The sequence below is a fragment of the Hylobates moloch genome, unplaced genomic scaffold, assembly GCF_009828535.3.
Source record: "Hylobates moloch isolate HMO894 unplaced genomic scaffold, HMol_V3 SCAFFOLD_1, whole genome shotgun sequence".
Lineage (NCBI taxonomy): Eukaryota > Metazoa > Chordata > Mammalia > Primates > Hylobatidae > Hylobates > Hylobates moloch.
Window position 1 is genome coordinate 83,641,580 of NW_026652276.1, and position 26,286 is coordinate 83,667,865.

Consider the following 26,286-nt stretch of genomic DNA (forward strand, 5'->3'; position numbering starts at 1 on the left):
ACCTCAAACATTTATCATTTGAATGTTGGGGACATTCAAAATCCACTCTTCTAGCTATCTGAAAATATACAACGAATTCCTGTTAATTATCGTCACCTGAGATTGCTATATGACACTAGGACTTATTCCCCCTACCTAGCTGTGATTTTGTATCTGTTAACCAACCTCTAGCTAGCTCCACCCCTCCTCCAAAACTTCCCAGCCTCTAGTAACCTCTACTTCCATGAGATCAACGTTTTTAGTTTTCACATATGAGTGAGAACATGCGGTATTTATCTTTCTGTGCCTGGCTTATTTCACTTGACATAGTGTCCTCCAACCTCATCCATGTTACCTCGAATGATAGAATGTCTTTTTTATGGCTAAATAGTATTCCATTGTATATTCCATTCTATTCATCTGCTGAGGACACTTAAATTGATTCTATATCTTGACTACTGTGAACAGGGTTGCAATAAACGTGGGAATGCAGATATGTCTTCAACATACTGATTTCCTCTCCTTGGGAAATACACTCAGTAGTGGGGTTGGTAGCTGTGTTTTTAGCTTTTTTGAGGCACCTTCACCTGTTTTCGATTATTTTTATTTTTTTACAGGCTCACATCTAATCAAAGTACATAGTTTTAAACACTCTCAAGTGAAAATGAAGCTTTGGGCAATCTATCATTTATTTTCCAACCTGCTCTTAGTTATTCAAGAAAGGATAGTTTTAGTTCTAAATGTCTGAAATTGCCACCTTTTTTCAGTAGTTAAGCCCAGTCCCCAAGATCAATAGGAAACTAAGACTGATCAGCTTACCCCAACCATCATCCCAAATAAATTTAAATTCATATTCATTACCCTTTGTTGGTTTAGGTGGTTACTGATATTGCAAGGCCAATGAATTCTGCCCTGGGAGTCCTACTACAGGACTCTCCCCAGTTGAGCAGAGGATAGTTTAATAGATCAACCGAATACTTTGTCTCTAAGATGCATTCAATTAAAGAATTTATCCCTGAATATTTGTACTAAGACATACTAAAACCAAAAGCCAAAACATCATATTAGTTAACAGGAAATTATTTTGACATATGCAGTAAAAGAGAATTGAAAGCATTATTTCCAAATCAATCACACCACATACATTCAGACAACTATGCGTCTAGCATATCAAGAAAAACTCCTCTCATGGTCTCGCACTTTGCTTTACATTTGTTTTTCCAATAAGATTCGACGTTTTGGGTATGCACACCAAAAGGCAACAGGAAGTGAACGTTGAATCATTGTGGTTAACCTGAGCATGTTGGAAACCAAGGAAAGGCTGAATGTTATTTTATGCAGCCCATGAATAGCAGCAAACCTACGCCTGCAAAATAGGCAGCAAAGTTTGGGCAGAACTGTCACCAACAATTTCCAAATAATCAACAGCTCGTTGATGGCTTACACCAAAAGCCCATATTTCCCTCAATAGGGCACAGCTGCGATACTTGATTTTATGGCTACAGGACTCATCAATTTGCAAGTAATGACCTGGACTACCAAGCTGTATCAGATGCGGTTCAAAGTAATGCTTGCATAGTTTGCAACAGCAATTGTATAACAGATATTGATCACAGCATAAGCTGAAATTCCAGTAACAATAGTTGCTACTGTCTCTTGAAATAAAAATTTTCTCAAAAATAAAACCACTCAAAAAATCTGAATTTGATCCACAGGGGCAAATTTTTCAATTGATCCAGTTTAACTTGATAATCTCTCTTCAAGTGATATTTTAGGTCCAGAAACACGTAAAAGATTGACAATCTTAGAAAATGTTAATTTGTGAAGAAACTAAGATTAATGTACCAGCAAATATTCCACAATAATGAGGGCGAGCACCCCACTTTAGGCTCTGCACCTGCCCTGTCACAGTTTTCAGCCACCTCCACCCTGGTCTGTTTGGGGGCCCTTAAGCCAAGTCACCTTCTCACTGCTCAGCTATCCACCCACAGCTCTTGTCCACATTAAGTCCAGGGATTTCATCTCATCTCCACTTCTTCACTTCTGAAAGATTAACTTGGCCTCCTTACCATTCCATTCAGGAATACAGTTACGCATCACTTATCAACGAGGATACATTCTGAGAAATGTGTCAGGAGACTTTGCCGTGTGAACATCACAGAGTGTACTTACACAAACCTAGATGGGACAGCCTACTATATACCTAGGCTCTGTGGTAGAGACTATTGCTCCTAAGATACAAACCCATACAGCATGCTACTGTAGCGAATACTGTAGGCAACTGTAAAACAATAGTAAGTACTTACACATCTAAACATAGAAAGGGGACAGTAAAAACACAGTATATGGCCGGGTGCAGTGGCTCATGCCTGTAATCCCAGCACTTTGGGAGGCCAAGGCGGGTGGATCACCTGAGGTCAGGAGTTCAAGACCAGCCTGACCAACACAGAGAAACCTCGTCTCTATTAAAAATACAAAATTAGTTGGATGTGGTGGCGCAAGCCTGTAATCCCAGCTACTAGGGAGGCTGAGGCAGAAGAATCACTTGAACCTAGGAGGCGGTGGTTGCAGTGAGCCGAGATCACACCATCGCACTGCAGCCTGGGCAACAAGAGCAAAACTCCGTCTCAAAAAAACAAAACAAACAAACAAAAAAAACAGTATTAAAGATAAAAAACAGTACACCTGTATAGGGCAGCTCCAATATAAACTTATGGGACCACCACTGTATATGTGGTCTGTCACTGACCTAAACATTATATGGTGCATGACTGTCATTGAAATACCTTTCAAATTTAAAAGCTATTTTGCATACCTGTGTAAGAACTATATTTTTCCCCTATTCCAGAGTGCATAGCATTATCAGTTATGAGGAAGTGATTTGAAAATTCTAATGGGACACTTTAATCCTTAGGGGTTTGATTTGTGATACCTCACCAGTATTTTTAGACAAATGGCCACGGATAGCTTTCTGGTTTACTCCCAAACATCCTACATTCAATCTGTCCAACAATATACTTTTCTGTCAATATCTCATCTACATATAACTCCAAAGAAATAATAAACTCTCCTTCAAAAAATGCTGTGGGTCTCCTCTTCTAGATTACTCTTTCTAAACCAGATGTCTTAAAAGAGAGTAAAAGATGATCTCTAGGGGTATAGAAAGAAAATAATGAAATTTTTAGTCATGTTTACTTGTCTCATTATTTGTTTTTGTGTATTTTATAATGGAAATAGCTTTAGTAAACAATGTGTAATTATAAATTTACAAATGTTGCAGGTATGAGCAAAAAGTGTTTTACTTAAAGGATTGTAAAGTGAAAAATGTTTAAAGACTACTGTACCAAACGATAACACTTTCTCTATACTTTTCTTGGTCCTGTGTGGACAATTCCTACTAAAAGTTTGTATTCTAGTTGTTTGGCTTATAAAATATTTTGTATTAATGTAGTGTTCAGATTGTAATGTGAAATTCTTTCTTTTTTTTTTTTTTGAGACTAAGTCTCACTCTGTCACCCAGGCTGGAGTGCAGCAGCACCATCTCGGCTCACTGCAACCTCCGCCTCCCAGTTTCAAGCAATCTTCTGCCTCAGCCTCCCGAGTAGCTGGGACTACAGGTGTGCACCACCACTCCTGGCTAATTTTTGTATTTTTAGTAAAGACGGGGGTTTTGCCATGTTAGCCAGGGCTGGTCTCGAACTCCTGGACTCAAGCAATCCATGGGCCTCGGCCTCCCAAAGTGTTGGGATTACAGGTGTAAGTCACTGTGCCCGGCCATAACATTCTAATTACTAAAAAGCAGACCTCATTTGGCCTTCCTGTTGTATCTTGAATTACATTTTCTTTTTTTTTTTTTTTTTTTTTTTTGAGATGGAGTCTCGCTCTGTCGCCCAGGCTGGAGTGCAGTGGCGCAATCTCGGCTCACTGCAAGCTCCGCCTCCCGGGTTCACGCCATTCTCCTGCCTCAGCCTCTCTGAGTAGCTGGGACTACAGGCACCTGCCACCACGCCCGGATAATTTTTTGTATTTTTTAGTAGAGATGGGGTTTCACCGTGGTCTCGATCTCCTGACCTCGTGATCCGCCCGCCTCAGCCTCCCAAAGTGCTGGGATTACAAGCGTGAGCCACCGCACCCGGCCTACATTTTCTTATTCAGGTCTAGTCTTAAAGACATCTCCATGGTTTTAAAAAAAATTTTTTTGGCCTTTACTTCAAAATTAAAACCAAGTAAGCCATCAAATATCCTAAAAAATAAATGACATTCAAGGCAAATTTTCTTTTTCTTTTTCAATTTTGTTTTTGTAGTGGTCTCAGAATAGACAAGGCAAATTTTCAAACATGTATAGCAACTTACATGGTACAGACTGTTCTAAGTTCTTTCTCATTTAATCCTCATAACAAAATTATAAAATTATATCATAAAATTATATTTATTTTTAATAAAATGAATTATAAAAACTAGCATTAATAGATACAGAAATTTTACTTTTTTTTGGAGACAAGGTCTTACTCTTTCACCCAGGTTGGAGTGCAGTGGTGTGATCTCAGCTCACTGTAATCTCTGCCTCCTGGGCTCAGGTGATCCTCCCACCTCAGCCTCAGTAGCTTGCACTATATGCGCAAGCCACCATGTCCAGCTAATTTTTGTATTTTTTGTAGAGATGGGGTTTCACCATGTTGCCCAGGCTGGTCTCAAACTCCAGAGGTCAAGCAATCCACCTGCCTCAGCCTCCCGAAGTGCGGGGATTATAGGAATAAGCCACCGCACCTGGCCTTTAGTTTTATTCAAGCGTCCTCTAAAACCATGGTCAATATTGTTGGGAACAGGCCCCCAAATCTGGCCATAAACTGGCCCCAAAACAGACCATAAACAAAATCTCTGCAGCACTGTAACATGTGTGTGATGGCCATGACACCCAAGGTTGTGGGTTTACCGGAATGAGGGCAAGAAACAACTGGCCCACCCAGGGCAGAAAACCACTTAAAGGCGTTCCTGAACCACAAACAATAGCATGAGTGATCTGCGCCTTAAGGACATGTTCCTGCTGCAGATAACTAGCCAGACCCATCCCTTTATTTCTCCCATCCCTTTATTTCTCGTAAGAAATGCGTTTAGTTAATCTATAATCTATACAAACAATGCTTATCACTGGCTTGCTGTCAATAAATATGTGGGTAAATCACTGTTCGGGGCTCTCAGCTCTGAAGGCTGCGAGACTCCTGATTTCCCACTCCACACCCTATATGTATGTGTGTGTGTGTGTGTGTGTGTGTGTGTGTGTGTGTGTGTGTGTCTTTAATTCCTCTAGAGCCACTGGGTTAGGGTCTCCACAACCAAGCTGGTCTCGGCAAATATTGTTAATGAAGAGCTTCCGAAGGGAAAACATTATTTTCTGTGACTTTCACTTTATGCCTCTACCAGTTGTTAAGGAATCCAACCCATTAACTGTGTAGCCTCGGGCAGGCAATTTAACCTCTCTGTGCTTTAGAATCCTAATCTGCATGAAGTTCATTTATTAGAGTGCCTAGTAAAAGCCAGGCACTGTTTTTGGCTGAGGGACTGGCAGTGAATAAAAGACACAATCCTGTTCCTAAGCATCCTGTAGGTAATTCCAAGAAAGCACAGAAGGTAACTAGTCATTATAAGGTTAGCCATTACTATTTCCCAAAACAAAGGGCTACTTCGCTACTTCCCTTAACATTACCTTAGTCCTATTTTCATTTTAAGGCAAATTCTACCTAGCTCCTGTTTCTTAGCTGGTGAAAAGGGGGCAGAAAAGGAGACAGTAAAACGATCAATCTGAATTTGGCACCAGTGAGCACATATACCCGCTACCTTTCCTTGAAATAAACTATGAAAAGCTCCACAGATCCAGTCAGCTACAGGGGTTAAAAACCTATCACAGCCAGGAACAAAGTTCTGCAAACGACTTTTGATGGATAGCATCCCGCAGCACTCTGGATCCTCCCAGCACTTTCCAGCAATGCTGATGAAGGTCTATTTACACCTGGAGGTTACAGCTGACATACTGCTGCGTGTCTGATAGCTGCAAGATTCAGCTGCAGTGCAACTTAATCCCTCATGATGTCACTTCCAGGCTGCCCTTATAGGACCTGCCATGAGACATCTTTTTATTTATTCAAAATTATTACATAATCACAGAACCACACTCTCCATGGTCACCTCTATTACACAGAAAGCCCTGCTCAGGCAGCCTGCTTTTAGCACAGATTGTAGAACCACCAGCAAGACAGTAAAAGAATCCTGCTGAATCTGAAGTAAACACATGAAGGTAACAGAAACTCTCGAGAGCACATTTCCCTCCTCAGCAGCTCACAAACACCTCACTAAACCCAAATATCTGAGACAAATCCACATCTGCACCCAGAGGATCACAAATACCATTGGCCACGCCTTAGAAGATACAGGTTACAACCTCAAAATCTGTGAAGGAGTCAGATAAAATCTATTTCCTCATGTATGTATTTCATACCATTCTGCTAAAAACAAAGAAAATCTGTGGCAAAATATTTGCAGTTTGCTGATCATCTACAAAGCCAGGTAATTGGTCATGATTTACCCTCACCCTTGGCATTTGGTCTGTCAGCATTAGAAAGATATTCAATCCTCCTCACTGCCACCCCCTCCCTGTGTTCATGTACCTAAATTCACGATCAGCTTGCTGACTTCAGGCTCAATGGGCAGCCTGGGTCCCCTCGGGCAGGCCAGCAGGAAGAAAGGGCATTCAGGAGGAAGATGAGAAGAGGCACCCAGGCTGAACTCATGTCCACACTGTCCATACCGCCAGCCCCTCCGGCCGCAGGTCCCAGACTGGGAAGAATCCTCTGCTGACAAGACTGTCTTTGGATCACACAGGCACACCCCACGCTGGGCTCTCTCACTTCTCTGTAACCTCCAGCCCCTTTCTGAGAACAAGTTGGTGTCACTTGGACTTTTTGCCAGTTCCATGACAGCACATGCCCAGTCTGGACACTGGAGGATGGTCCTGTCCATCCGACTTCTCATTCCTTTGGTCTAGCTGCTCCTCTATCCCCAACCCTCTTTTCACCCAGCATTTCCCTATCCCAGGTCCTCCCTCCATCACCAACCCCCTCTCCCTTCCCCCACAGCCTCTGGAACCTTCTGTCCACTGTTCAATTCCCTAACAATTACAAGCAAGGGCTTTGGAGTGTGAGGATCCGGTTGAGCCTAGCCTCTACCATTTCCGGATGTATGACCTAGGGCAAGTTGCCTAATCCCTTTAAACCTGAGATTCTTCATCTGTACAGCAGAGTTTACCTCATCTCTGAAAGTGAGGATTAAATGAAAATACACGTAAAGCACTTAACAAAATCCCCAGCACACATCCAAACATTTAATAAGTGACAATTTTGTACCAGGAAAGGGTTTCATAAATGGTAGTGATTATCACTCCCTCCCTCCACCACGTTTTTATTTTTCATTATGATAAAAGACATAAAATTTACCGTTTTAACCATTTTTAAGTATATAGTTCAGTAGCACTAGGCACATCCTTCTGCAACCATCAGCACCATCCACCTATACAAGTTTTTCGTCTTCCCCAACTGAAACTCTATACCCATTAAACACTAACTCCCCTATCTCTGCTTTTGACAGGGCTTCTCTCCCCTGGAGGCACTGGCTCACCAGTGGCTCTGGGCAGGTGGAAAGACTGGACGTTCTACAGGCCATCTCTCTTCTAACTTCAGGTAAAGATTCATCCCTCTTTGAGTCACTACTCACAGTCATACCACACACTACCCCAATCCTCAGCCATCACCTACCTATTTTTGATAACTTCGCATGCACCAGGAACAGGGGGCAGGTGGCCTTAGTTCGCAATTTTCTCTTCCACTCTTTCTCCTGAAAGACGTTCCTGCCCAGTAGTCAGCTCCTAAAGGAACAAGAGCAGAGGAGACAACCTGGGTTAGAAGCTCCACTCCATCATTTATTAACTCCATGACCCTAAGCAATTACTTCACCTCTCTGGGCCTCAGCTGCCTCACCTATAAATGGCAATAAATAAGAGTACCTATTTGTGGGGCTGGGTTGAATGAATAGTCCAAAGCGCTCAGGGCAGTGTCCAGCGCAGGGTCAGTGATGGCAGATGTTCTAATTACGCCTGCACTTAAGCTCTGATCCCTGGCTCTTGACTCTGGCCGGCCATTCCCAGGGTCACACCTCAGTCAGAAGCCGTATTTCCATACTCTTGCTTCATGACCACAGCCTCCTATCCTTCTGGCTTGCACACCCCCTCCCTCCTGAGGTCCTAAGATCTCGGATGTCCCTTGAGTATGTCCCCTTCTTCATTCCCACAGTGTGGACCCCACCACCAATCACCCCCTTGCCAGCACCCTCAATTTTCTGCAACCCTCTTCTTTAGCCAAACCCAAGGGAACTAATAACACAACTCAGCTTGTCCTCACCTACACCCTGGGCCCGAAAGACCACAGAAATCGCATCACTGTGCAGAAAGACGCCACTGCACTTGAATTCTCCGACCCAAAAGACCCTTAATATTCTAAAAGGCCCTCCTCCCACTCCCTGCAACCACTGTTTCAAACTTTTGTCATTCTCCTCCATCCTACTCTAGCAAATGCCCTTTCTTCCCATTTTACTCAGGTAACAGAAGCCAGAAGGCTTGATAGGCTAACACCCCAGCTTCCCGCCCCGGTGCCTCGCCTACCCACTTACCCACATGCACCTGCCTCGGCTTTTCCTCTTCACTCCTGTTCCAAGCCAACCTACTTCACAGCTCCCTGCCGCACCCCACGCTCCATCCACTTACCCACACACACCACCCGGTTCACCTTTCATCCTTGGCTAGGGTGGTCTCCCCTACCCCAACCCAACTCTCACCTCACCTGGCTACTCCCTTGAGACGCAGCTCAAGAACCACCTCCTGCTTGGCATGGAGGCCCATGCCTGTAATCCTAGCGATTTTGGAGGCTGAGGTGGGATGATCACTTGAGCCCAGGAGTTAGAGACCAGCCTGGGCAACACAGTGAGATTCCATCTCAAGAAAGGAAAATTACCTCCTCCTTGAACCCCCTGCCCCAGCTTCTCTAATACTCCACTCATACCTATGTAAACTTTACTTTGCTATTTTTTGATTGTCTGTCTCCCTGAGAACAGAGGCTATATCATCCATTGCGAATCAAAGTACCAAGAAGTGCTGAATAAATAAAAGGATGAGTACAGTGGACCCACTTTCTGTTCTGAAATGTTTCACCAATTAAGACTCATCATCAGCCACTTACATATGATGTCGGACATTTTCTCCCTCTGATCTAGACTGAGAAGCATCCCCTTCCCTTGCCCTTCCAGAACAAATATCCCTTTGATGAAAGAAAAAACCAGAAGCAAAACCACTACTTCCTCCTCAACAAAAACAGAAGGCCCAAAATAGAAAGGCAGTTTATGAAAAATATCCAGCTGACGCTGGCTTAGGTAGGGATAAATGCAGTTGTCCCAGCTTGAGAGGAGAAAGGGAAGTTTACCTTGGATGGCTATTTGAGGGGGGCATTAATATTCACATGCTAACCAAGAAAGTTGATCAAAATAATAAACCTCCCTTGCTATTTATAAAGCAAGGGAGGAAAAGGAAATGGGTAACTCCATGGAAATTTCCTTCCTTTGTCTAGTTTCGCTTCTGATATATGGCTACCACACTAATTTCTCGATACCAATTTAGGACAATTTAATTTATAGGAAGTCATTTTGAAGGGCCCCAGGGAGCTGCAGATGGTACCTCGGGGGCCCATCTGTTTAAGGATGAAAGCTTAGTGCACACCATTACATCACTCTGACCTCCTCAGAAACTTCCTATCTGACAAAATCTAGATGTTTGCTCTGTCAACAAGATATTTGTGCTTGTCCCCAGCCTCAGGCTTTGGTTCCTGATTAGTTTTAAAATCATTATGCACCCCAACTGAATAGGGCTACTGTTAGCAGCTGTAAGGTCTTCTTCTGGGCAAATCCCCAAGTCTGTGGCCTTCAGGGAGTGATTTCTGTCCTTTCTGCATAATTGCACTCTCCTGATTGATGAGCTGATCAGTGTTCCTACCCCTTCCTGAGCTAAACCCTCTCTTCCCGCTCTATTTATTTTCCCAAGAGATCAGAGGGGAGGGGGGAATGGCATGGTGAGGCAGGCCTTTGGCTCTCCCCAAATAAATGCTCAGGCACTCTACATTATTACAACTTTAGTAGCTCAGTTCTGTCCCAGAGCAGACTCACCATCCCTTCTCGCCATCCCTAAAGCCGCCCTCATGCCAGGAAACAGCTGCTATTTTCTGGATCTTCACAGATCCCATGATGCCCCAGCACCCACAAGTATAGATCCACGTCAGTCAAGTGGGTCACCCAATCACACACATCTGTGCTCACCTCGGAGCATGCCTACATCACCTACATCCTCTCCAATTTCCCACATGCCTCGAGGTTCAACAGGGCACAATCACATAGCGTCAACTGTGCTGTGGCTGGTAGGTGCTGCACAACAACCTTGGCAGAGAATGCAGAAATTACTTTTTTTTTTTTTTTTTTTTCAGACGGGGTCTTGCTCTTTCTCCTAGCCCGGAGTGCAGTGGCGCAATCTCGGCTCACTGCAAGTTCTGCCCCCCGGGTTCACGCCATTTTCCTGCCTCAGCCCCCCGAGTAGCTGGGACTACAGGTGCCCGCCACTGCGCCTGGCTAATTTTTTGTATTTTTAGTAGAGACGGGGTTTCACTGTGTTAACCAGGATGGTCTCGATCTCCTGACCTCGTGATCCACCCGCCTCGGCCTCCCAAAGTGCTAGGATTACAGGCGTGAGCCACCGAGAAATTACATTTTAAACAAATTTTTGTTGGGGGTAGGGGCTGGGGGATCACATGTACTGATGTTTGCAATTTACTTTGAAATACTTTTTGAAATAAGATAGTGTGATGGGTAGATATGTAATAAAGCCCAGATTGCATGATCTTAATTATAGAATCTAGGTGGAGGGTATGTCAGTATTCACTGTACATTTCTTTTAACTTTTTTCTTTTTTTTCTTTTTTGAGGCAGGGTCTCACTCCGTCCCCCAGGCTGGAGTGCAGTGGCACAATTGTGACTCACTGGAACCTCGATGTGCCCACCTCAGCCTCCCAAGTAGCTGGAATTACAGACGCACACCACCACAACCAGCTAAGTTTTAAATTTAATTTTTTGTAGAGATGGGGTCTCGCTATGTCGCCCAAGTTGGTCTCAAACTCCTGGCCTCAAGCAATTCTCCCAAAGTGAAACTTTTCTTCATGTTTGAACATGGTTTACTGCTGGTTGTGTTAAACTTTGATTACTTGGTCAAGGTAGTGCTGGCAGGTTTCTCCACCGTAAATTTACTTTTTCCCCACCTTTCCATACTCTGTCTCTTAGAAGTGAGTCACTAAATTCAGTCCACACTCAAGGTGTAGGGAGGACTAAGGCCTAGCTAGTGAAGGGGGAGGTATCTGCAAACACTACTCGAAATTCTTCTATAAGGAAGATGTCTCTTCTCCCAGTATACAGCTATGTGCAGGTATATTTATTTTATACCTTGGACTACAATGCAGTATACCATATTATTTATTTTGTTGCTCAAATTATTCCAGCTTTGGCTATTAGGAGCTCTTTGAGGTTGGCTGGTATGGCCTTCAGACATGCCCACATCCTTTGTTTCGTGGGCACTTCCTTATTTTCTGACAATGCAAGACGCCGCAGACCTATAATTATCCATTTCTTCAAGGAGTCCTGGTTACTGTGATTAGAGAATGGAATTTAGGAACCAAGATCTGGGTGTACTTTTTGCTACTGGGGTGTTATTGCTTCTAAGCTCTTTCAGTGAACAGATCTAGGAAATACACGTGTGTCCTAATCCATGAATACACACTAAAATATAATTATTTCTGTATCTATGTCAAGCTAAACCTAAGTTCACATTGAGGTTTCTGACTTTAATACAGTCCCACAAGGTTCCTTCTAGCCTGCCTTCCTTGCATACCTTTGACTTTCCTCTCCAGCTGTGGGAAACTTGGCTCTCTCCATCCACCAACCCTTCACTATTTGTTTAACCCTTGTACATATGTAAAGCAGTGTTGGAACTGTCAACCTGTGTCCCATGACAAACTTTACCCACTAGAGTACAGCGTTTATGCACAGTTCTTTTTGTAGTTTTTATAGATTATAGTCAAAACACCATTTTCCAAAGCTACCCAGGTCCACATCTTTCTGTCCCCACTCTCTTCGGTGACCGTGTCATGCAACTGTAAAGCAGGTAGATTCTTTTCCCACAGTCTGTAAAGCAGGTAGATTTTTTTTTTTTTTTTTGCCACAGTCTGCATCTCAGTGCCCCACTCCCACCACCCCACACATGGAGAGGTATGAACAGCTGCTGGTTGATGTTTTATAAATTTGCATACATTAAAGTTCTTTCATGCCTATTTTATCTAAATAATTAAAGTCTATTTACTTAAGTAGCTGACATCCCTTCCTATTGGTATACACATTGTTTTATCCTTAGTACTATAATACTTAATGTCTACGTGTACCCCTGACACCTAGCTCAGTTCTGGACCATGGTGTAAATTACTCAGATACTAATAAGATAAACATATTCCACAAATTTTTGAAAGAAACTACTATGTTTAGTAATTCAACACAGTTAATTGCTGGAAGTCATTCACTAAAACTAGAACAATGTTCACTAGAGTGTTATTTAAAATTCAGTAATAAGTAAATAGTTGAAAAAATTATGTTACACCTACAGGCTGGAAAATGAATTACATGCAATAACTAGAAATCATTTCTAGAAGAATGCATATTGGTATAATACACACTGTGTGTACAAAAATGTCAAGTTATACAACAAAAAGTATGGCATTTATTTAACATATGTCTGTGAAAAGAAAAACACTTAAGGAAGGCATATACCAAGTTTTGTTTTTGTTTTGAGACAGGCTGTCACTGTCACCCAGGCTGGAGTACAGTGGTAAGATCTCGGCTCACTGCAGCCTCAACCTCCTAGGCTCAAGTGATTCTTCCACCTCAGCCTCATGAGTAGCTGGGACTACAGGCACATGCCACCACACTCAGCTATCAAATAATTTTAGTATTTTTTGCAGATTTGTGGGGTCTTACTATGTTGCCCAGGCTGGTCTCCAACTCCTGGGCTCAAACAGTCCTCCCACCTTGGCCTCCCAAAGTGCTGGGATTTTAGGTGTGGGTCACCACGTCCAGCCACCAAGTTATTTTTAAATTACTTTTTTCATTTCTTTCTAAAAGTAACAGACAGAAGACTGCTGTGTAGAAAAGCTTACAGAGAATTCTTCCAAGACAGAATGTTGGATCTGACAAAGAAGAAACAGAATCAGTTGCTGTGAACCAGGCAGAGTGCACCCAGGGCTGAGCCAGGCCAGAGATGCACAGGGCATGGCAGGCTGGCTGGTGGATGCCCTCAGGTCAGCTGTAATCCGAGATGAGCATCAAAAAGGCCAAGGCAGTAGGTAAGGCAGAGGGTGTCAGTGCTAATATGTTTAATAGAGACAGAAGGGTAGAATTGAGAGCTGTCTGGGGAAGCATCCTGAGAAATGTAGGGTTTAAAGAACAGGAAAGATTTAAATGGAGGCAGGGAGGAGGAAGGGAGGCAAAATGAATGGAGACAGGTATAAGACTGACCCTCTGCCTGGAAGGTTTCTCATTATCCCATTCTGTAAAAACCCAGGGGAGATCTTAAGCAATGACAGCCATGGGGAGCCTCAGTTTGAAGTTTCCAAGAGTCTCGCCCTTGGGCAATGTGCTACAGGGAGGGGAAGGATTGCCTAATGGGATCTGGTTAGCCTCTAGCACCAGATAACGCTCAAGTGGCTGATAACAGGAGCCTAGCTCAGGGTTTTCAAAGATTAACGTTTTCACATTGGAATTTACACTCCACTGGTATAAAAAGTGCCTTTTACCAGAGAATAACACAAACACATGGTAACCATCCATTACACAGAAAGTTCAATGGCAATATAATAACCAACTCTCAGTTTCTAGCAATTTTCAATACACAACACAGCCAGCCACCTTCAAGACTAAACCACATACGTAAATACAGAAAGAGCTACAGGACAACCTTATGCAAACACAGGGAATCCCCATCCCACTGTAACGGATGGGGGAGAATTAGTATTTGCTGAACACTTAACTAGACAAGGCATAGGTATCTTACACCCATTATCTCCTTTAATCCTCAAAACAAACAAGGCAAAGATCAGCCCCATAAATGGCTAGCTTGGAAATGGCAAAAATTTAAATTCATATTCAGCTCTGTCCAACTCGAAGCCTTCCATCTTTCCACTTTGGAGTGATGTTTCAACAAACTCAAAACAGGCTTAAATACACCTTTAGTATCACTGGTTTTAAAAGAAGAAATCAGATCAGTTCTTTCTCCAAACAGTAGTTATTTTGTGAAATAATTCATAAATGATGTCAAGATTGCAACTTTAAAACCTAAAGCATATTCTCAAATCTGAATGCAGTAAAGTTAACCATTTAGGATTTGGCAAAATAGTATTATAATAACCACAAATAAATCAACTTGATTACAAAGTTTTAAAAAGTTACAAATCAAAAATAACTTTGTGCAACATGAAGATCTCAAATTGAGACACGAACATCTAGATTCGATTCTTTTCATTCTCAATGACAACTAAGCTACTTTGTACTCTTAAAATATATCACCCTAGGCAGGTGTGGTGGCTCACATCTGTAATCCCAGCACTTGGAGAAGCCAAGGGAGAAGGATGGCTTGAGCCTAAGGGATGTAGACCAGCCTAGGCAAGTAGACACCCCATATCTACAAAAAAAATAAAAGATTAGCAGGGTGTGGTAGCACTCTCCTGTAGTCCTAGCTACTCAGGAGGCTGAGGCAGGAAAATTGCTTGACCCCAGGAGTTAGAGGCTGCGGTGAGCCATGCACCACTGCACTACAGCCTGGGCGACAGTGCAAGACCTTGTCTCTAAAAAATATAAAGAAAAATAGTAAAATAAAATAGATCACTCTATTCCTATATATCCCTTCTCCTCTGCTCCTACACACCACCTCTCACCCCCAAAAGAGATTCTTGCTTCTATAGTTAATTGCAAAACAATTCTATGATTCAGAAACCACGAAATAAAAAAGATTAGGATCCGTTGATAGTTATAATCTCCATTACCCTGAGATAGAAATCCCCCCCCTGGAAAGTGAAAATCAGATATGTACAGTGCACTAGAATACTAGTGCACTAGTGCATGGTCCAAACAATGAGAAAGGTTTTTCATATTAAAATGATTTAAATTTTTAAGTACTCTTTAAATGACCAGAAATTATTCTGTAGGTATTTGCCAAACCTCAGAACATACATTCATACAGAAGGCATTCAAATGCTATTTGTTATGGAATAAAGGCAATTCAGGACAAAAGGTAATGTCTTCTCTTCAGACAAACCAGGAGATGACTTTAGAAATTAACTTTTTATAACTTTAACAAGAAAATTTAAGTGTTGAAAGTTCAAGGGAGAGAAAGTTCAAGAGAGAATTCAGGACAAAAGGTAATGTCTTCTCTTGAGACAAACCAGAAGATGGCTTTAGAAATTAACTTTTTAAAAATTTAACAAAAAAATGTAAGAGTTGAAAGTTCAAGGGAGAGAAAGCCGACACCCATGTTTTATTTCTTAAGAACAGAGGATTTCCCATTCCCACTGCTTCACTTGACTAGCCTTAAAAAAACAATGAAAAATAAGGGCGGAAACGGTGTTTCACGCCAGATCACTTGAGCATACGAGTTCAAAACCAGCCTGGGCAACATGGCGAAACGCTGTCTCTACAAAAAATACAAAAATTAGCCAGGTGTGGTGGCATGCATCTATCCTCTCAACAACTCAGGAGGCTGAGGTGGAAGGATCACTTGAGCCTAGGAGGCTCAAGTAAGCCGATCGTGCCATTGCACTCCTGCCTGACAGAACGAGATCCCACCTCCAAAACAAACAAAACAAAAAACAAAACAAAACAAAAAAACAACACTGCCAAGTGCTTTGCTGGGGTTAGGAGAACTGAACCAAAGTCTGAGTTCACCCACTTCCACATAGCCACTGTGTGACTGTTTAATCTGACTCCTTTCCTTGGCTGAAAACTGCTCATATTTACCTACACCTTAAAACGCTGTTATAAAGCCCAGAAGGTACATCTATTCCTTCAGACATACTTGCTAAGTATTTTCTCTCTGCCCTGATTCTAATGACAAAGAGGTCATCCCAGCCCCAAGAGTCTAGGAAGAGATGAGCATGAAGGCTGGAAACTAACGCAGCTGTGATTGAGAACACACGAGTAAAGGTGCAAGTGAAGCACAGTGAAGTAATCACAATGTTCCACAAAACAGCAGCTATTTAAAAAGCTAAGGAGGACAACCACACAACACCTGGGGAAATGCATGAAATATATTACACAGGCCGGGAGCGGTGGCTCATGCCTGTAATCCCAGCACTTTGGGAGGCCAAGGCGGGCGAATCACGAGGTCAGGAGATCGAGACCATCCTGGCTAACATGGTGAAATCCCATCTCTACTAAAAATACAACAACGACAAAAAAATTAGCTGGGCGTGGTGGTGGGCGCCTGTAGTCCCAGCTACTCAGGAGGCTGAGGCAGGAGAATGGCATGAACCCGGAAGGCAGAACTTGTAGTGAGCCAAGATCGCGCCACTACACTCCAGCCTGGGTGACAGAGCGAGACTCCATCTCAAAAAAAAAAAAAAAAAAGAAATATATTACACAGAAAAGCCTATAAGTACATGTATACCTTAGCTACAGCTATATATTTTTAAGGCATAGGCAAAGAACAGAAGGGAAGGAAGGAAGAGAATAAAATCATGGCTGCTGCATTTAGACACTTTTTTTTTTTTTTTTTTTCGAGACAGAGTATCAGTCTGTTGCCCAGGATGGAGTGCAGTGGTGTGATCACAGCTCACTGCAGCCTCTACCTCCCTGGGCTCAAGTGATCCACCCACCTCAGCCTCCTGAGTAGATGAGATTACAGGTGCACGCCACCATGCCCATCTAATTTTTGTATTTTTTCTAGAGATGAGGTCTCACTGTGTTGCCCAGGCTGGTCTCAAACTCCTGGGTTCAAGTGATCTGCCTGTCTCAGCCTCCCAAAGTGCTGGGATTACAGACATGAGCCACCACACCCAGCCTAAACTCTTTTCTCTCGCTTTCCAAACTTTACATAACATCACTTAACATTTATAATTCTTAAAATATTTTAATTGATGTGAGAGCACAGATCGAAGAGTGATTAATTTTGACTGAAATAATGTATGCGAAAGGTGAAAACTCTAAAAGCCCCCATGAATGAATGCTGTTATTGTCAGAGCATGAAATAATCTAGCATTATGCATAATACTATGACACTGTAGTAGCACAGGTTATTTTTATGTTCTGCCACTTGGTTTCCAGCTCACCTGAAAATGTATAGTGTTAAGTCATTTCTTTACAATATTTTCTTTCTTTCTTTCTTTCTTTTTTGAGACAGAGTCTCTGTTGCTCGGGCTAGAGTGCAGTGGCGCGATATCGGCTCACTGCAAGCTCCGCCTCCTGGGTTCATGCCATTCTCCCGCCTCAGCCTCCCGAGTAGCTGGGACTACAGGCGCCCGCCACCATGCCTGGCTAATTTTTTTGTATTTTTAGTAGAGATGGGGTTTCACCATGTTAGCCAGGATGGTCTCGATCTCCTGACCTCGTGATCCACCCACCTCGGCCTCCCAAAGTGCTGGGATTACAGACGTGAGCCACCCTGCCCAGCCTCTTATATATACTTCTAAAGATACTCTATGCATATATATATTTTGTTAAATAATATTCTTGGAAAATTTTCCTTAAGAGCACACATAAACCTACCTCATTCTTTCTGGCCCACCATACCCCGGCTAATTTTTTGTATTTTATAAGACGGGGTTTCACCATGGTCTCGACTCTGACCTCTGATCCCCCCCTCGTACAAGCGTGAGCCACCGCGCCCGGCTCCCTCATTCTTTCAATATCTGCATACCACCCTATCGTATGGATGTACCAAAATTTACTTAATCAGACCGTGCACTGTAAAAATGCATGAGTATGCTATTAACACTATTTATATATTATTTGTCCTCGTATTTTTATTTTCTTTCCTAGCAAATTCTACATCTTCCCATCAAAACGGGAAATTTACATTATTATTAATCAGTAACAGTGTATTTTAATCCCTAAACTACCTCTGATCTCTAGCCCTGCTGTTTTTTCTACTTTTTTTTTTTTTTTTTTTGACACAGGATCTGGCTCTGTCACCCAGGTTGGAGTGCAGTGGCACAATCTTGGCTCACCACAACCTCCACCTCCCGGGCTCAAGCAATCCTCCCAGGCTCAAGCAATCCTCCCACCTCAGCCTCCTCACTAGCTGGGACTAGAGCCGCCCGCCACCACGCCCATATAATTTTTGTATTTTTTGTAGAGACGAGAGTTTGCCATGTTGCCCAGGCTGTTCTCAAACTCCTGAGCTCAAGCAATCTGCCCACCCTGGCCTCCCAAAGAGCTGAGATTACAGGTGTGAGCCACAGCACTCAGCCCATAACCCTAAATTCTTCAGCAAGGTACACAAGGCCCACCAGCAAGTTCACACTCACCAGGCTCTCTAGGCTCATTTCCTAGGAATTCCTACTTCACACTATTCCATCCAGCCAACCCCTGACTGCATGTAGTCCTCCTAAATACTCCATCCATTGCTCATGCTGTTGCTTTGGCTACAACCCATCCCACCTTGCTTGCTTAAGTGAATTCTCACTCAATCCCTCAAGACAGGGCTTAGGCATAACCTCCTCCCAGAAGGCTCTCCCAACCCTCCAGGCAGAGGAAATGCTCCTGTGCTCTGCTCCAGCCTCAACCTGGGTCTTGGCACTTAACCTCCTCAGGATGAATTCATGTGTCAGCCTAGCCCATTAGATTTTAAGTTCCTCCAGGATAGAAACCACATGTTATTCATCAAACTGCTTACAGTTTGATACAATTTAGTTCCTATTGAATCAAACAAGAAGGGAACTTCTGAACATCTATTATGTGCTAGGAGCTACTCTAAAAATACTGTACAAACGTTATTTCTCACCTTGTAAAATGATCCCCATTTTGGCCGGGCGCAGTGGCTCACGCTTGTAATCCCAGCACTTTGGGAGGCTGAGGCGGGCGGATCACGGGGTCAGGAGTTCAAGACCAGCCTGGCCACTAGAGATAGTGAAACCCCATCTCTACTAAAAATATAAAAAATTAGCCAGGCGTGGTCGCAGGGGCCTGTAATCCCAGCTACTCAGGAGGCTGAGGCAGGAGAATCGCTTGAACCCGGGAGGTGGAGGTGGCAGTGAACCGAGATTGTATCACTGCACACCAGCCCCTGTGACAGTGCGAGAATCCATCTCCAAAAAAAAAAAAAAAAAAAATCCCCATTTTACAGATGAAGAAACTAAGGCCATGAAGAAATTTATTCAAGGGCATTAGTGGAGGGCTGGAATTTGAAACCAAGTCTACTTTACTCCAGAATCACTGATCTTTCCATTATGCTGTTCCGATGCATATTTTGATGCTGAAAGCTAAGTCAAACATGCAGTCCTAAGGGATTTGACATCTTCATAATTATTATGGATACTCTAAGGGCACGATAGTCTCCCAAAAAGTCAGTCAAAAGCAATCTAAAATGTAGAACCGAACTGGCCGAAAACAAAAAAGATTTTTTTTTTTGAGACTGGCTCTTGCTCTGTTGCCTAAGCTGGAATGCAGTGGCACAATCATAGCTCACTGCAGCCTCGATCTTGCAGGCTCAAGTGATTATCCCGCCTCAGCCTTCCAAGTGGCTGGGACTATAGGCATGAGCCATCATGTTCAGCTGATTTTTTTTTTTTTTAACTTTTAGTAGAGATGAGGTCTCACTACGTTGCCAGGCTGCTCTCAAATTCCTGAGCTCAAGCAATCCTCCCACCTCAGCCTCCCACAGTGCTGGGACTACAGGCGTGAGCCACTGTGCCTGGCCTGAATTGCTAAACTTAAATGCCTGTTCCCAAATCATGGTGGAGCCAGGTGAGATCCCAAAGTACTGAAATTATAGGCATGAGCCACCTTGCCCAGCACCCCCCAAAAAAGTATCATAAACAAGCAAATTCTGCCAACAGCATCTACAAATCTGCATTTAGCATCCTCAGGGGGTATCTTTGAGGGGCCATTCAAAATGAACTAGACGTGCACTCTCAGTAGCTGCAATAGTGAGGCTTATTTCCCCCAGTGTGCTCTCCCTGTGAACACTGTCAGTTATGGTCCACATTTCTCTCCCCACCCTGCAACTCCACAGTCCCCATACCACTCACTAAAACTGACCTTTGGACCAGGACCCCTAAAGGATCTACAAAATGACCAATTTTGGTCAGATATAGTCACCCCAGGAAATGCCTATTAGGAAGCTGATAGTGAGAGTGGGCAAGGAGTGGGTGAGGAGGGCAGCACCACAGGAGGTGGCAGGGGTCCAGTCAACCTGCCATGAGACCTGGGGCAGCATGGGTCCAGTCAGCCTGCCATGAGATCTGGGGGTAGGTACAGAGCCTCACCTGCAAAAACCCCATGAGGTAAGAAGAAAGAATGCCTGCTCTCTCTTAAGGCCTTCAAGAGGGCTGAATTAGACTACCACTTAGCACAGAGCCTGGCATAGAGTGGGGGCTCAATTGGCTCCTGTTAAGTGACTGAGGAAACCAACCAGTGAGCAAGCCAACTTTCTCCTGTGTCCTCCCCAACACGATGGGGACTAAGGAAAAGAAGCTGGGAGCTGGGAAGCCCTGTCATTGCAACAGGAAGTAGTAACGGCATTTAGCAAAGGTGGAGGGGAAAACAAAGGAAGATGTTCCTCTCTCCCACACATCGGAAAAATGAACTAATCAGCAGCAAGCAGTTAATGAACCCAAACCTTGCTCACTGGGAGAGACAAGCGAAAATTATCCCAAGGGTAACAAGTTGCCAACAAAAAAGACATACAAGCTGAAAACAAAACAAAAACACTTTTTCTTTTTTTTTTTTGAGACAGGGTCTCACCTGTCACCCAGGCTGGAGTACAGTGGCCCGATCTCGGCTCAATGCAACCTCCACCTCCCGGGGTTCAAGCAAGTCTCTCGGCCTCAGCCTCCTGAGTAGCTGGGATTACAGGCGCCCACCACCATGCCCGGCTATTTTTTGTATTTTTTAGTAGAGATGGGGGTTTCACCATGTTGGCCAGGCTGGTCTTGAACTCCTGACCTCAGGTGATCTGCCCACCTCAGCCTCCCAAAGTGCTGGGATTACACATGTAAGCCACCACGCCCGGCCACTTTTTCTTGATAACCATCAACCACAACCACACAAAAATCCCCTCCAACTCTGGACGAAAATTAGAGTAAGGTAGGTAATGTAAAGCAATGCACACGGTCAACCCTAAATATACTCTCTAGCTGAATAAGTAGGCACTTAACGTGTGCTGAATGAACCAGGCAGGTGCCCAGCCTTCACCTTCCCGCCCAAAATTCAGAGTGGCACTAGCTCAAGTCCAGGTGTTCTGACTTTATCCACTCCATTCCCCAAACTACCTTTCCACATTCCAAATTCACAGAAAACAGCTCAGGGAAGCTGTGTAACCTGTCCAGGGTCATAGTGGGGCAAAGGGACTAAACTGGGACCTTATCCCAGTCTGTCTGGCTTCAAAGCTTCTACTCCTGAGAAAAAGACGTGCATGACAGAGGGGAAGGGGAACCTAGGCTGGTTAGGACTAATTATAAGCAAATGGTCTAATGAATGAGTGATCAGGTTTACAACCCAGATTTCAAGGAATTTAGTACTTTTCAGTGACCTTTCTTTTTTTTTTCTGAGACAGGGTCTCGCTCTGTTGTACAGGCTGGAGTGCAGTGGCGTGATCATAGCTCACTGTAGCCTTGACCTCCTGGGCTCAAGCGATCCTCCTACCCCAGCCTCCCAAGTAGCTGGAACTACAGGTATGCACCACCACAGCTGGCTAATTTTTGTATTTTTTGTAGAGATGGGGTTTTGCCATGTTGCCCAGGCTGGTCTTGAACTCCTGAGCTCAAGTGATCCACCTACCTCAGCCTCCCAAACTGCTGGGATCACAGGCATGAGCCACCGTACCCAGCCTTCAGTGACTCCTTTTTTTTTTTTTTGGAGATGGAGTCTTGCTCTGTCACCCAGGCTGGAGTGCAGTGGCGCAATCTCGGCTCACTGCAACCTCCAACTCTTGGGTTCAAGCGATTCTCCTGCCTCAGCCTCCTGAGTAACTAGTATCACAGGCACCCACGATGACGCCTGGCCATTTTTTTGTTTTTTGTGTTGTTTTGTTTTGTTTTTCAGTAGAGACAGGGTTTCCCCAGACTGGCAAACCAAGAACCTCAGGCTATCACTCCTCACTCTCCACGTCCCAGGTTCCCTCCTCCAGCCTCTTTTTAACACGTGAGAAAAGTACTCAGAATCAAGCTTCACTAGAAATCTCTTGCCAAAGGTCCACTTAAAACAAAAGAACAAACCTAATTTTGAGGACTTGTTACTTTTGAGTGTTAATCCAAAAAACTAAAAAGCATCCTTGGCAGAATTAAATATGAATATACACAGGTTCCTAAAAACAAGCAATTTTCTCAGATGTTGCTTTTTACCAGAGATCAACATCCTATTCTTTGAGGAGTTATCAAAAGCTCCCTGAAGGAAGTGAAATTACAAGACAGCCTAGGCCACTGGGAAAGCCAAACATTTCTCAAATGTGAGAACCTGTCCCTCTCTCAACCCAGGAGCTTGACATGAGTGCAGATTCCCAAAACCCACCACGGGCCTACTGAAGCACCTCCTGGGGGCAGGGCCTGGAAATCTGCATTCCAAATTAAGTGCCCCAGATGATGCTTAGGCATTACCCATGCCCTCCTTACAAATTCTAAGTCCATACCTACCTGGAGGTATATCATTAGCTTAAAAGAGTTTCCACAGGAATGCCAAATTTCCAACCACTGACTGGGCATTTCCAACTGGGTATCCCAGATGGCCCCCAAACTCTGCCCCTCTCCTCTTGAGAGAGTGCTGTTATAGTATTGTTCATCATCCATACCTTGTTGCCACACCTGGAAACTCTCCACCTTCAGTAAGCTGCTAAGTATTCCTTTTCTAACCTGGAAGAAGCTTCCATTTCAACCCAGTCCAAAAATCATACACCATGTGCACTCCTTCTTCATGTTCTCATTCCATCTTGTTAAGTGAAATTGATAGTCAGCCACTGATTTGGACTGAGCTCCTGCACTAGGATCCAACAGACCAACCCAAATGGAGTCATTCATGCAAAGGTTCCACGTCACCAAACCAAAACCTAAGCTGTTTACTTGTAAGATCTGACCCTCTAAGCAAACAGGAGAGAAATGATAGTCAAATCTCCGAACAGGCCAGTTTTCAAAAAGCATGAGATTCACGACAACCAATCAAAGGGGGCCCAGTCAGCTGGGTGCAATCACTCATGCTTATAATCGCAGCACTTTGGGAGGCCAAGGCAGGCAGATTGCAAGGTCAGGAGTTCTAGACCAGCCTGGCCACATGGTGAAACCCGGTCTCTACTAAAAATACAAAAATTAGCTGGGCATGGTGGCACATGCCTGTAATCCCAGCTACTTGGGAGGCTGAGGCAGGAGAATTGCTTGAACCCGGGAGGTGGTGGCTGCAGTGAGCCAAGATCACGCCACTGCACTCCAGCCTGGGCGACAAAGCGAGACTCTGTCTTGGAAGAAAAGGGAAAAAAAGTGGGGCCCAGTCAACCAGAGCTGGCAAAAATAACGAAATCCCCTCTGCTATAACCCACACAAGGAAAGTAAGCTGAAGTAATAACCTGAGGTTAACCAGTCCACCTTTGGCACTATGCAATCTCTGTGCTCCTGCTCAAGCTGGCTTACAAAACCCACTGTTCAGCCATGCCCTGCAGAGCACCTGCCTATTTTGTAGTCTGGGTGCTGCCTAGTTCATGAACTCCTAAAAAACGACAATTAGATCTTTAAAGCTTCATGTGTTGAAATTTTGTTCTTTGACATCTTGTTCTAAAAACCGTGGTGGCACAGGACAGTAAACCCAAGTTCAATCCTGGCTAACTAGGTTACTTTGAGCCTGCTTCCTTTTCTGCAAAATAAGGATGACAACAGCACCCTATGAAAAGTTTTTCTGTGAAGATTACATGAGCTAATGCACCTTCACCTTAAGTGCACACTCAAAGGTATTCAACTGGCATTAGTTCTCTTCCTCCCACTAACTCGGGCCTCAAACATCATCTCTCACCTGACCTACTTCAAAAGCCTCCTAACAGAGAGCTCTGCAGCCCATCTGTCCCCATGCCAGTCTCTCCTCCACACCACCGCTGCCAAAGCTTTTCTCCAACACACAGATCTGATTACATCATCTCCCTGCTGAAAAATCTTTGACAGCTATCACTTGCTTACAGGATCAAGTCCACGCTTCTTAGCCTGGCATGCAAGGCCTTTGCAATCTGGCTCTCTTCTCCCTGCCACTGTACCCAAATGCCAAGCACCGTCTGTTCTAGTAACAACACCCCAAACATGACTTGTGTTTTCATGCTTCCCAGCCTCTGCTTCTTGTGCTCCTTTTCTCTAGAAAGCCTCTCACCCTCTTTCCCACCTGGCAAAGTCACCTTCACCTCCTCCCCCTCCTCCCCGAAGCTTCCCCCAGCCACTGTCAACTCCTCCTCCTCCCCCTACTCCTCCTCCCCCTACTCCTCCTCCTCCCCCTACTCCTCCTCCTCCTGCTCTCCCTAACACCGTGCAGTGGTACTGTGTGTGCACTTGTCTCCTCAGATTGAGACACAGCACTGAGCGTCAAACTCTGAAGGGCACAATGACCAGCTCTCAAGAAACATTTTTTGGAAAAATTAATACAAGACCTCTACCACCCACTGACAAATGAAAATAGTTTCTAATTTGTCAAATAGTTACCACCTTCATGGTAACTTTTTATCTTTAAAAAACTCATAAGGAAATTCTATTTGTTGAGTTGGCTAACACTACTCTTAGGAAGGAAACAAGAAAGCCCTGTGAAGAAGGTAAAGTCTCTTTACATTTTCCACTGGCTTAGGTCTTAATCACTGTCCTAGAAATGGCATCTCTTTTTCCAGAAGGAAGGGGGAACTAACACCCTTTGATTCCTCCTGGCTTAACTTTTGGTATGTAGAGTTGGGACAGTTAAAAGGGTCCTTTTTGTTGAAGCAAAACACTTCAGAAAGGAAGAGATTAAACAAAACTTTGTAATGGTAGAGAAAAAGTGTAAAAAGCTCACGTACCACTTGACTTGAAGTCTGTAGGGAATCAAGTTCATTCTGAGAGAACAGGCACTATCTGGGAAGGAGCAGTGTGAGTCCTTGCCTGGCTGAGATCTTTTCTTGTCCAAGCCAGATTCAAAGCCAAATGTCCCAAGACTTCGAAACAGCTGATGATAGAAGACAACACTTTTTGGTTTACCCATAAATGGCAAGAACGCAAGGCCCATAGATATCCAGGCATTCTCCAAACTGTTCCTTCACTTCTGTTCAAAACTTAGGATATATTAATTCCACTTTCGCGTGCCTCTTTAATAGGCACAAAGGCAATAAGGAGAATCCCCATTTCTCCATTGTGAGGATCTTGAATGAAGCACTGACCACCCTCTTCTCTAGAAAAGCCTCTCCTATCGGTAATATTTATTTCATAAATGAATATGCATGTATGACTTGAGCATAGTACAATAGTTACTCCACCTAAATAAAATGTATTGTTCTAAACCATACTCAAGCAAAATATTACAAAAGTCTGAGGAGTTTCACATGTTTTCAGTCTCAGTAAAAAAACTGATGTTTAAATATTGATTTTCATAAAAACCAGAGTTTGTTAGCAATATTTTTGTGCCAATAATAAAATATCACTTTTTTGTTGTTTTATTTTATTTTATTTTTTTAGACGGAGTCTTGCTCTGTCTCCCAGGCTGGAGTGCAGTGGCGCGATCTCGGCTCACTGTAAGCTCCGCCTCCCGGGTTCACGCCATTCTCCTGCCTCAACCTCCCGAGTAGCTGGGACTACAGGCGCCCGCCACCATGCCCGGCTAATTTTTTTGTATTTTTAGTAGAGACGGGGTTTCACTGTGTTAGCCAAGATGGTCTCAATCTCCTGACCTCGTGATCCAACCCACCTCGGCCTCCCAAAGTGCTGGAATTACAGGCGTG

At 43.8% G+C, this 26,286-nt stretch overlaps 1 protein-coding gene across 6 annotated transcripts in view; it reads right to left on the reverse strand.

The window, feature by feature from the left end:
* Positions 1–26,286, reverse strand: part of TANC1 (tetratricopeptide repeat, ankyrin repeat and coiled-coil containing 1) — a 264,732-nt gene that overhangs the window by 222,858 nt on the left and 15,588 nt on the right. For all 6 annotated transcript variants that reach the window (XM_032755640.2, XM_032755638.2, XM_032755636.2 and 3 more), the window contains exon 2: positions 7,785–7,894. The gene's annotated coding sequence lies outside the window, so the exon portion shown is untranslated. The remainder of the gene's footprint in view (positions 1–7,784; positions 7,895–26,286) is intronic.